The sequence below is a fragment of the Carassius gibelio genome, chromosome A11 (assembly GCF_023724105.1).
Source record: "Carassius gibelio isolate Cgi1373 ecotype wild population from Czech Republic chromosome A11, carGib1.2-hapl.c, whole genome shotgun sequence".
NCBI lineage: Eukaryota > Metazoa > Chordata > Actinopteri > Cypriniformes > Cyprinidae > Carassius > Carassius gibelio.
The window spans coordinates 1,844,581-1,857,081 of NC_068381.1; the positions used below are offsets into that span (position 1 = coordinate 1,844,581).

The 12,501-nt window shown below is 43.9% G+C and overlaps 2 protein-coding genes and 1 long non-coding RNA gene across 5 annotated transcripts in view; 1 reads left to right on the top strand and 2 right to left on the bottom strand.

Annotated features, from left to right (window-relative positions):
* Positions 1 to 12,501, bottom strand: part of LOC128021978 (E3 ubiquitin-protein ligase TRIM39-like) — a 244,745-nt gene that overhangs the window by 67,649 nt on the left and 164,595 nt on the right. The gene's annotated exons all lie outside the window — the stretch shown is intronic.
* The window catches only part of LOC128021975 (E3 ubiquitin-protein ligase TRIM39-like), a 74,910-nt gene that overhangs the window by 3,935 nt on the left and 58,474 nt on the right, over positions 1 to 12,501 (top strand). The window lies entirely within an intron of this gene.
* On the bottom strand, positions 690 to 8,752 carry LOC128021994 (uncharacterized). Its single transcript, XR_008185827.1, has 3 exons — positions 8,572 to 8,752; positions 2,130 to 2,251; positions 690 to 1,403 (listed from the first exon to the last, which is right to left on the bottom strand). It is a non-coding gene; the product is annotated as an uncharacterized LOC128021994 (long non-coding RNA).

Below are 12,501 nucleotides of genomic sequence, written 5' to 3' on the forward strand. Positions count from 1 at the left end.
CAGGACACATCTCTGTATAATGACATGGGTATGACACAGGTATTACAAGGAGAGGGTGACTTATGAGGACATAACCCATGTCCCCATTTTTCAAAACACTTATAAATCATACAGAATGAGTTTTTTTGAGAAAGTAAAAATGCACAAAGTTTCCTGTGAGGGTTAGGGTTAGGTGTAGGGTTGGTGAAGGGCCATAGAATTTACAGTTTGTACAGTATAAAAACCATTACGCCTATGGGATGAACACACTTTACACAAAAACAAACATGTGTGTGTGTGTGTGTCTCTCTCTCTCTCTCTCTCTCTCTCTCTCTCTCTCTCTGTGTGTGTGTGTCTCTCTCTCTCTCTCTGTGTGTGTGTGTCTCTCTCTCTCTGTGTGTGTGTGTGTCTCTCTCTGTCTCTCTCTCTCTGTGTGTGTGTGTGTGTGTCTCTCTGTGTGTGTGTGTGTGTGTGTGTGTGTGTCTGTGTGTGTGTGTGTCTCTGTGTGTGTGTGTGTGTGTGTGTGTGTGTCTGTGTGTCTGTGTATGTGTGTGTGTGTGTGTGTGTGTAAACACATCTCAAACATTTTTGTTAAATCATTTTTATTTTGCTTTTTTAACACTTTATTTAAATGTACTTTTTATGATTTTTTTTCTTTTTCCAGATTTTTTCATTCTTTCTTTTCCTCGTGTGTAAGAAGCACATTAGTCTTATTTGAACAGCAGATGATTTATTTTTGTGGAAGGTGATGAACATCATCCTCATCACAAATCAACAAATGAGAATCACATGATCAGTGTATTTACAGTGTTATTCATCATAAATATAAAGATATTGTGTCATTTCACCCTTAGTGGACAACTTACAACAGCTAAAGAGAAACACATGAAATAACAGAAATGCATGCCTTACACATTATTTCATTATTCTGATTGGAACTACTGGAGTCACAATGGAGATGTGATCATGTTGTGAATCTAAACAGACGCTCAACTGTGTTCAGAATGTGATCTAACAAACTCTGCTGGACTTTTTAGTTTGTATCAAACTCCAGGATTTGCAAGAGTGTGTTTGCTCTGTTGTGCCGTGTGCAATGGAATGCAAATTCAAACGTGAAATAGAAATATTGTGAAATTTATCGTGTGTCATTCTGAACACAGCCTCGTTTAGAGGCTTCATCACTCTGACCACGGTCGCCATGACGATGAGCACTGCTCTGGACTCAGTTGCCATGGCGACTCACACTTACAGAGCATCGTGTCCATTAGTGTGTGTGTGTGTGTGTGTGTTTAAAGTGCAGAGCTGTATCGCTGTAGCATCATTAGCGGTTGAGTCCCACGGTTGCCGATGACGACCGCGGCTCGTCTCCTCCCAGATGGACCAGGAAGCTGCTGCTGCTCCAGTCGAAGCCATCCGTCGACAAACTGAACACAAACATCTGAATCAGCTCATATTACAATAATCTCTCAGACTCAGACAATAACACGCATTTACTTTTTAATTAATTTTTTATATTTCTATCTCTTTGGTTAATTTTTATTTAAGTTTTGGTCATTTTATTCTAGTTATTAACATTAATTTACTTTCTTAATTCGTTTTTCACATATATATCTCTTTAGTCGAGTTTTAGTTCTAATTTTTTATTTTAGTAAATTTTAGTTTATTTATAAGTTTAATTTACTTTTCAATTTGTTATTTTATTTCTATCTTTTTCATTCATTTTATTTCAGTTTTAGTCATTTTAGTACTTGTACTTGATTTGATTTAGTATGTGAGGCAATATTTCTATTGTAAGTTTTTCCTCTTGTACTGATGTTTTGTGTTCTCAGTGTTTGTAGTCATACACTAACACACTCACACACACTCTCACTGACAGACAGCCTCTGCGCCGCGCATGAGAGATCTCGCAGATTTCACAGACAAACGTCTTAATATGATCGCACATTAGAAATGTTTGGTGAGGTAAAATGTGCACGATAACATTATTAAGCAAAAATACATAGTACATTAATTTTTCCCCTCCAGTACTCTCTCACACACACACTCACACTCACACACACTCTCACACACACACACACACACACACTCACACACTCACTCACACTCTCTCTCACACACAGACACACACACACAGCAGCCGCGGGGTCTACCTGGTCGAGGCGGTCACCGGATGGGAAGTCCAGGCTAAATCATCGTCGCTATCGTAGCGTCTGGGATTGTCGAAGAAGTACGGCCGGTTGGAGAAGACATGGCTGGGAATCACAGAACCGCTCTAGAAAACAGCAAACACACATCTCCAGTGAGCTGAGCTGAGGAACACATGCTCTTCATAAAGCAAACACACATCTCCAATGAGCTGAGCTGAGGAACACGTGCTCTTCATACAGCATACACACATCTACAGTGCGCTGAGCTGAGGAACACGTGCTCTTCATACAGCAAACACACATCTCCAGTGCGCTGAGCTGAGGAACACGTGCTCTTCATACAGCAAACACACATCTCCAGTGATCCGAGCTGAGGAACACGTGCTCTTCATACAGCAAACACACATCTCCAGTGAGCTGAGCTGAGGAACACGTGCTCTTCATACAGCAAACACACATCTCCAGTGCGCTGAGCTGAGGAACACGTGCTCTTCATACAGCAAACACACATCTCCAGGTCGCCTTAGCTGAGGAACACGTGTTCTTCATACAGCAAACACACATCTCCAGTGAGGAACACGTGCTCTTCATACAGCAAACACACATCTCCAGTGAGGAACACAAGCTCTTCATACAGCAAACAGACATCTCCAGTGAGCCGAGCTGAGGAACACGTGCTCTTCATACAGCAAACACACATCTCCAGTGAGGAACACAAGCTCTTCAAACAGCAAACACACATCTCCAGTGAGCTGAGCTGAGGAACACGTGCTCTTCAAACAGCAAACACACATCTCCAGTGAGCTGAGCTGAGGAACACGTGCTCTTCATACAGCAAACACACATCTCCAGTGAGCTGAGCTGAGGAACACGTGCTCTTCATACAGCAAACACACATCTCCAGTGAGCTGAGCTGAGGAACACGTGCTCTTCATACAGCAAACACACATCTCCAGTGAGCTGAGGAACACAAGCTCTTCATACAGTAAACACACATCTCCAGTGAGCTGAGCTGAGGAACACGTGCTCTTCATACAGCAAACACACATCTCCAGTGAGCTGAGGAACACAAGCTCTTCATACAGTAAACACACATCTCCAGTGAGCTGAGCTGAGGAACACGTGCTCTTCATACAGCAAACACACATCTCCAGTGAGCTGAGGAACACAAGCTCTTCATACAGCAAACACACATCTCCAGTGAGCTGAGGAACACAAGCTCTTCATACAGTAAACACACATCTCCAGTGCGCTGAGCTGATGAACACGTGCTCTTCATACAGCAAACACACATCTCCAGTGAGCTGAGGAACACAAGCTCTTCATACAGTAAACACACATCTCCAGTGAGCTGAGCTGAGGAACACGTGCTCTTCAAACAGCAAACACACATCTCCAGTGAGCTGAGCTGAAGAACACGTGCTCTTCATACAGCAAACACACATCTCCAGTGAGCTGAGCTGAGGAACACGTGCTCTTCATACAGCAAACACACATCTCCAGTGCGCTGAGCTGAGGAACACGTGCTCTTCATACAGCAAACACACATCTCCAGGTCGCCTTAGCTGAGGAACACGTGTTCTTCATACAGCAAACACACATCTCCAGTGAGGAACACGTGCTCTTCATACAGCAAACACACATCTCCAGTGAGGAACACAAGCTCTTCATACAGCAAACAGACATCTCCAGTGAGCCGAGCTGAGGAACACGTGCTCTTCATACAGCAAACACACATCTCCAGTGAGGAACACAAGCTCTTCAAACAGCAAACACACATCTCCAGTGAGCTGAGCTGAGGAACACGTGCTCTTCAAACAGCAAACACACATCTCCAGTGAGCTGAGCTGAGGAACACGTGCTCTTCATACAGCAAACACACATCTCCAGTGAGCTGAGCTGAGGAACACGTGCTCTTCATACAGCAAACACACATCTCCAGTGAGCTGAGCTGAGGAACACGTGCTCTTCATACAGCAAACACACATCTCCAGTGAGCTGAGCTGAGGAACACGTGCTCTTCATACAGTAAACACACATCTCCAGTGAGCTGAGCTGAGGAACACGTGCTCTTCATACAGCAAACACACATCTCCAGTGAGCTGAGGAACACAAGCTCTTCATACAGTAAACACACATCTCCAGTGAGCTGAGCTGAGGAACACGTGCTCTTCAAACAGCAAACACACATCTCCAGTGAGCTGAGCTGAGGAACACGTGCTCTTCATACAGCAAACACACATCTCCAGTGAGCTGAGCTGAGGAACACGTGCTCTTCATACAGCAAACACACATCTCCAGTGAGCTGAGCTGAGGAACACGTGCTCTTCATACAGCAAACACACATCTCCAGTGAGCTGAGCTGAGGAACACGTGCTCTTCATACAGTAAACACACATCTCCAGTGAGCTGAGCTGAGGAACACGTGCTCTTCATACAGCAAACACACATCTCCAGTGAGCTGAGGAACACAAGCTCTTCATACAGTAAACACACATCTCCAGTGAGCTGAGCTGAGGAACACGTGCTCTTCATACAGCAAACACACATCTCCAGTGAGCTGAGGAACACAAGCTCTTCATACAGCAAACACACATCTCCAGTGAGCTGAGGAACACAAGCTCTTCATACAGTAAACACACATCTCCAGTGCGCTGAGCTGAGGAACACGTGCTCTTCATACAGCAAACACACATCTCCAGTGAGCTGAGGAACACAAGCTCTTCATACAGTAAACACACATCTCCAGTGAGCTGAGCTGAGGAACACGTGCTCTTCATACAGCAAACACACATCTCCAGTGAGCTGAGCTGAGGAACACGTGCTCTTCATACAGCAAACACACATCTCCAGTGCGCTGAGCTGAGGAACACGTGCTCTTCATACAGCAAACACACATCTCCAGTGAGCTGAGGAACACAAGCTCTTCATACAGTAAACACACATCTCCAGTGAGCTGAGCTGAGGAACACGTGCTCTTCATACAGCAAACACACATCTCCAGTGAGCTGAGGAACACAAGCTCTTCATACAGTAAACACACATCTCCAGTGAGCTGAGCTGAGGAACACGTGCTCTTCATACAGCAAACACACATCTCCAGTGAGCTGAGCTGAGGAACACGTGCTCTTCATACAGCAAACACACATCTCCAGTGCGCTGAGCTGAGGAACACGTGCTCTTCATACAGCAAACACACATCTCCAGTGAGCTGAGCTGAGGAACACGTGCTCTTCATACAGCAAACACACATCTCCGGTGAGGAACACAAGCTCTTCAAACAGCAAACACACATCTCCAGTGAGCTGAGCTGAGGAACACGTGCTCTTCATACAGCAAACACACATCTCCAGTGCGCTGAGCTGAGGAACACGTGCTCTTCATACAGCAAACACACATCTCCAGTGAGCTGAGCTGAGGAACACGTGCTCTTCATACAGCAAACACACATCTCCAGTGAGGAACACAAGCTCTTCAAACAGCAAACACACATCTCCAGTGAGCTGAGCTGAGGAACACGTGCTCTTCATACAGCAAACACACATCTCCAGTGAGCTGAGGAACACAAGCTCTTCATACAGTAAACACACATCTCCAGTGAGCTGAGCTGAGGAACACGTGCTCTTCATACAGCAAACACACATCTCCAGTGAGCTGAGCTGAGGAACACGTGCTCTTCATACAGCAAACACACATCTCCAGTGCGCTGAGCTGAGGAACACGTGCTCTTCATACAGCAAACACACATCTCCAGTGAGCTGAGCTGAGGAACACGTGCTCTTCATACAGCAAACACACATCTCCAGTGAGGAACACAAGCTCTTCAAACAGCAAACACACATCTCCAGTGAGCTGAGCTGAGGAACACGTGCTCTTCAAACAGCAAACACACATCTCCAGTGAGCTGAGCTGAGGAACACGTGCTCTTCATACAGCAAACACACATCTCCAGTGAGCTGAGCTGAGGAACACGTGCTCTTCATACAGCAAACACACATCTCCAGTGAGCTGAGCTGAGGAACACGTGCTCTTCATACAGCAAACACACATCTCCAGTGAGCTGAGCTGAGGAACACGTGCTCTTCATACAGTAAACACACATCTCCAGTGAGCTGAGCTGAGGAACACGTGCTCTTCATACAGCAAACACACATCTCCAGTGAGCTGAGCTGAGGAACAAGTGCTCTTCATACAGCAAACACACATCTCCAGTGATCCGAGCTGAGGAACACGTGCTTTTCATACAGCAAACACACATCTCCAGTGATCCGAGCTGAGGAACACGTGCTCTTCATACAGCAAACACACATCTCCAGTGAGCTGAGGAACACAAGCTCTTCATACAGTAAACACACATCTCCAGTGAGCTGAGCTGAGGAACACGTGCTCTTCATACAGCAAACACACATCTCCAGTGCGCTGAGCTGAGAAACACGTGCTCTTCATACAGCAAACACACATCTCCAGTGCGCTGAGCTGAGGAACACGTGCTCTTCATACAGCAAACACACATCTCCAGTGAGCTGAGGAACACAAGCTCTTCATACAGTAAACACACATCTCCAGTGAGCTGAGCTGAGGAACACGTGCTCTTCATACAGCAAACACACATCTCCAGTGAGTTGAGCTGAGGAACACGTGCTCTTCATACAGCAAACACACATCTCCAGTGCGCTGAGCTGAGGAACACGTGCTCTTCATACAGCAAACACACATCTCCAGTGAGCTGAGCTGAGGAACACGTGCTCTTCATACAGTAAACACTAGGGCTGTGAATCTTTGGCAAGGCAGCGATTCGATTACGATTCATAGGTTTTCGATTCGATTCAAGAACGATTTTTGCTAATTTAGAACGATTCAATTCGATTCGATACACAATTATATTCGATTCGATTCGATTATAACGATTCGATTCTGCATTCTTTAAGTGCATTCACGGGATTATTTAAATGCTTCTACTAAATTCTTTAAATGTTTAGTCGGGGCAAATTACAGTAGCATTTATGGTTGGAGAACCATAGGTTAGAAAAAAAAAAAAACTTTTGTCCATTTTTAAATGCTAGTTTAATGATGCGACATGGCATATGTAAAAATGTATGTAAGCCAAGTTTTTAAAAAAGAGCTTAAATAGTTTTATGTATAAGCTAACATTTAGTCACACCAGGGGCGTAGCCATCATTTCAGAAGTGACAGAAATGTCAAATACAATCATTTTATGTATGTAGCCTATATAATAATAATAATTATTATTATTATTATTATTATTATTATTATTTTATTTTTTTTACAAGGAATTATCTTCTTTAACTACTTTTAATTAGCTGTAATAAATCAAATACACTGCTGGACAATAATCAATCATTTGTAATCGATATTTTTTTCGTAATGGCAATTTTATGATTGTTTTATATAGTAGGCTACATTTAATTAGCAATTATTTAAATTTTCTGCACAGAATAAGGTAGAAAATATACTTTATAGTTTCAGTACTGTAATAAATGTCAATTAGCACTGCACCATTCATGATTTTTTTTTGTTTTGTTTTTCATCAGTTCATTCTGCATTTATTCAGTTTAGCTGCAGATATAGCCTGTCACGTCTATGAGAGCGAGATCGCTTCTCTTTCAGTGTGAAAACGTCTTCATCTCTATTTAACTTTTCCTCTCCATCAGCGAATGATTCTGAGAGAAAACGCGCCAGATGTCTGTTTGCTAATGAAACAAACGCTACTTCCATGCATCTGATTATCAGATAAATCTCGCGCTCTTATTTCAAGGTTGTTGTTAATGCTGTGGTTAATTTTAAAAGTTTCCTTTGTATATTCAGTTCATCCGCATTGTTTAAAAACATTTATCATTTAATGGATCTGTGCGTATGATTTAGACACTTACATTTCTGCTTCCTCCATGCAATAAATAAAGCTGTCGACAGCTCCGGTAACTCTGTCGGTAAGATGCAGAGAGCCATTGACAAACTACAGAAAAGTAAAACTACTTCACGTTAGCATTACTGGACACGAGTCCTATAGATCACTCGTCAGCTGCGTCAGAGAACGGAGCGCGAGCGCAATCCTGTGACAGTCTCGCAGTAAACAGTGGAGCGCGTGAAGAACAGATAAGAGGCACGATTTACAAACACTCTTCAAGGTCTCCATTAATTCGTGCGTGTAGTAATTTAATGTGTATACATTTTGAAAGCATTGAATCGCTATAGAAATTCTTTCGATTCTTAGCATTTTGAATCGATTGCTGTCCAAGATCGGCAATTCACGATTCAAAAATCATGTTTCAAGATCGATGCATATGAATCGACAGGGTTTGTAATCGATGCATCGAGAAAACGAGTGAATCGTTACACCCCTAGTAAACACACATCTCCAGTGAGCTGAGCTGAGGAACACGTGCTCTTCATACAGTAAACACTCCTCTCATCCGCTCTGGCTCACCCGGTCCTGGGCCGGCTTCCGCACCCGGAAAAAGAAGACGACGAGAGACGTGGGCAGCAGCTCCCAGACGAACAGAATCACACCGAACACGATGTAACCGGCGTCTCCCAGACTGGAGCGCAGATCCGCCTGCACAGAAACAGCATTACTTCTGCTCTTTACCAGGGCCTCAGGAGAAGAAGAGGTGTGTGAGGCTCAACTGATCCGACACGTTATACCAGTCGTAATCGAACGAGTCGATGCTCTCGATGTCGCTCAGAGCCAGAACCACCAGATTATAACAAGCTCGCGAGGCGTACAGCAGGATCACCATCAGCCCGATCAGAGTCACCTGACACACAGACGTGCCATGACAAACATCCACAAACAACCTATATGCATTTATTACATTAACTTGAGATATCACGTTAAAATTGAACAACATTTGTGTGTTGACGGGTTTCTGATGACCATTAAAGGCAACATGAAATGCAATTAAACAAATAAAATATTTCTTAACATTTTAATAATAAAATATATAAATATATATTACATTTTAGATTTTATTGTGATTTTAAATTAATAATAAATTTAATTATTTATTCATTTTACATTTTATTACCATAATTTGACATGAACCAAAAGAAAACATTACCGTCTCCAGCCGCGAGAGGGCGCTCTATACTGCTCAGTGTTCCTGTAGCATACCACTGAAGCACTGAGCAGCGTAGAGCGCCCTCTCGTGGCTGGAGACGGTAATGCTTTCTCTTGGTTCCTGGTTCTAAATAAATGCGACTTATAGTCCGAAAAATACGGTATGTACATTTTATATTTTTATTGTTATTCACAATTTTACGTTTTTTATGACTTTACTGAACTTCTAGTAGGTGTTTAATTTTGTTTTTAAATTATTATAATTTTACATTTTAATACTTTATAAATAAGTGTTTCTGAATGAGGAGGTTTATTCTGAACTACAAATGAAACATAGTGTTGAGCATTTTAATCTATACAAATGAGAGAACATGAAAGTGAGTGAAAACTTACGGTTAAGAGGATTATTCATACTGTCACACTCATCCCAGTTTAGACATTCTTCCATGATATCCGTGCATAACTTTTCTATCTTCCTTCTTATCTCTTCAGTTTTTCTCTTAAACCCTTCATCTAGAAAGAGACAGACATCCTTCAGTCTGATCTCCATGTTCAGATCCTCCTGTTTGTCAGTTTTCTGACAGCTTTTCTTATCACAGTTTTTCCTCGTGTTGAAGCAAAACAGACTGTTTTCTGCTGCCATCTCATCAATCTTCTGCAGCAGCTCTGTGACTTGATCTCGATTGTTCTTGTCTGTGTTGTCAAAGACGTGGTATCTGTTTCTGCATTTCTCAATCAGCCACTGAAGAGCTTCACCTTCACTCTCAATGTGCTGCTCGAGTGAGATGTCTTTAAATCTGTCACCCCAGGTGAACAGAACTATAGTGTGTTTCCAGACGTCATCTCCCAGGATAGACATATTTTGCTCAGTGATCCTCTTTTGTTCTTCCTGAAATGACGTATCTGCTGGGATCACGAGCAGCATGGAATGAGGGAACTTCTTACACTCTAAAACACTTCCTAAGATCGCAGATCTAATGAAATCTGGGTTGAGTTCCGATGCAAAGTACTTCCACCAGCCTGGAGTGTCCAAAACCGTCAACTTCCTTCCATCTACATCTCCAAATCCTCTCTTACCCTCTCCGGTTCTTCCTCCTGTGGCAAATTCATCCCGGTTCAAGATGGTGTTTCCAGCTGAACTCTTTCCACCAAGAACCCATCCCAGCAAAACAACTCTGATCTCCTCAAGACGACGCACATACGCTGAAATAAAAGGACAGTCGTGATACAAAACTAAAGAAACTTCACCTATGGGACTGTTTACCCATAGTATTCAAAGACAGTTCTTGAACCTTGGGCCAATTTTTAGAGTAGAGAATTTATTTATTTTTTATTTAAAATAGTTAATAATTAAAGTTATTTTTTAGAGTTATTAGAGTTATTTTTACAGTGTTTGTTCATCTGCAATACAGATGTTCCCTTTCAGTCAGTCACTCTCAATGTCACATCGGTGACCGACAAATTTGGATATCGCTTCGATAGAGCCAATGCACATTGGCATGCAATTATTGATGTGAGAGACAGCATATCTCCTATTCTAAGACAAATTTTTTACAATGTTATTTTTAATGATCAATAACCATGTGCAAAGTAACAACTCTGTAGGACAGGGGTCTCCAAACTAGATCCTGGAGGTCCAATGCCCTGAAACGTTTAGCTTCAACTGACCGTATCACACCTATCTGGAAGTTTCTATTGTGTCTAGTAAGAGTTTGATTTGCTGGTTCAAGTGTGTATAATTAGGGAGCTAAACTCTAAAGGACACTGGTCTTCTAGGACCAAGTTTGACACTGTAGGGTCAAATTATTTTTGTATACTTTATTTACATTTTATTTACATGATAATGCTGCTGTTTGCTTACATTATGTCTGTGGTCAAAAATTTAAATGACTGATGCCTTGGCACAGCACACACACACGCAAAGCTCGGGATATGACGCATGCGCGCGGTTAAGGCTAGAAGGCAATGATTTTAGTTTTATCTCACTAAAAATGTTGGGTTAAAAAACCCAACAAGTAACCCAACTATGGGTTAACATAGCATCTTCCCAACTGTGGGATATTTTAACCCAATGATGCGAACCTGGCTTCTCTACCTTCAGGGGGGCTTAGTCCTTTTGCCTCTGCCACGATCTGGGGCTCATTCTGGCAGTCAGATGAGAACCCCGTCCAGAAGTAGTGTGGGTGGTTTGAGGATTACAGTGGTGGCACACCATGCAGGGAACCAACCCTCTGGGGACCATCACTCCTCTTGCTCCTTCGATCCAGTGGAGCAACCCATGGAATGTGCTGGGCCATATTCAAAGAGCGTACCAGCGGTATCCAGTAGATCTCCTCCCAACCAGATTTCATTCTCAGCATAGGAGGGAGAGCTGTCGGATGAAGATTCGGCCATGCTGCACCCTCCAAGATGGTGGTAAAGCTTGAATCAGATCTGGAGATGGCAGCTATGCTTTCCCAGGCTGCCGAGAGGGTAGAGCTCAAGTGGAAATCTCCACCACACCCCGAGCCCTCGAGGCTGGAAGACTGGTTTCTCGGGGTGGCTCGCGCTGGTTCTCAGCATCCCGCCCCAGTGCCTTTCTTCCTGGAAGTGCATGATGAGCTTACCAAGTCGTGGACAGCCAGAAACTGGCTGGTGGGCTCCTCCTCCCTCACCACCCTTGTCTGCAGTGCAGTGCACACTCTGAGTGACATCTCTGGCTGTGTCTGGCAGACATGAGGGACACAGACAAGGTTCGGTTCCTAAATGCCCCTGTGCCCTAGACCGGCAACTCTTCAGCGATGCGGTCGAGACCTTTGCCCAGCGGTTCTCGGCTGCCCAGAAACAGACTGAGGCAATCTAACACATCCTCCCTAGGCCCCCGCAATCTGCCCCCACTCCTGCGCCGCAACAGCCTCCAGTAAAGCAGTGGCATGGAGACGGGAACCCGGCGGACCGTCCCACTTGTCCAGACCCCTACGAAACTTGGCAGCAAACGGAAGAGCAAGAGGCCTTGAGACAGGAGACCCAGAGATGGAGGGATCTGCTCTTTGGGGGATGGCAAACACACCACTCCCTCCCCCTGAGGAGGGCCGGGTGGATAATCTTTTGTTTCCTTTTTTCCTGCCATTGGCCTCACGGCCACACTCTGGCCTGCTCACAAAACACCCAACTTGGGTCCCTGTGTTCCACCTCGGTGCCCTCTGCGGGTATGGCTGTGGTTCTACTAGTCCCGCTTGTACAGTTTCTAAGTGCCTGGTCAGTGCTACCCAGCCCATCTCAGAGGCTTCTGCAGACCATTAGCATCAGCTATGCAAT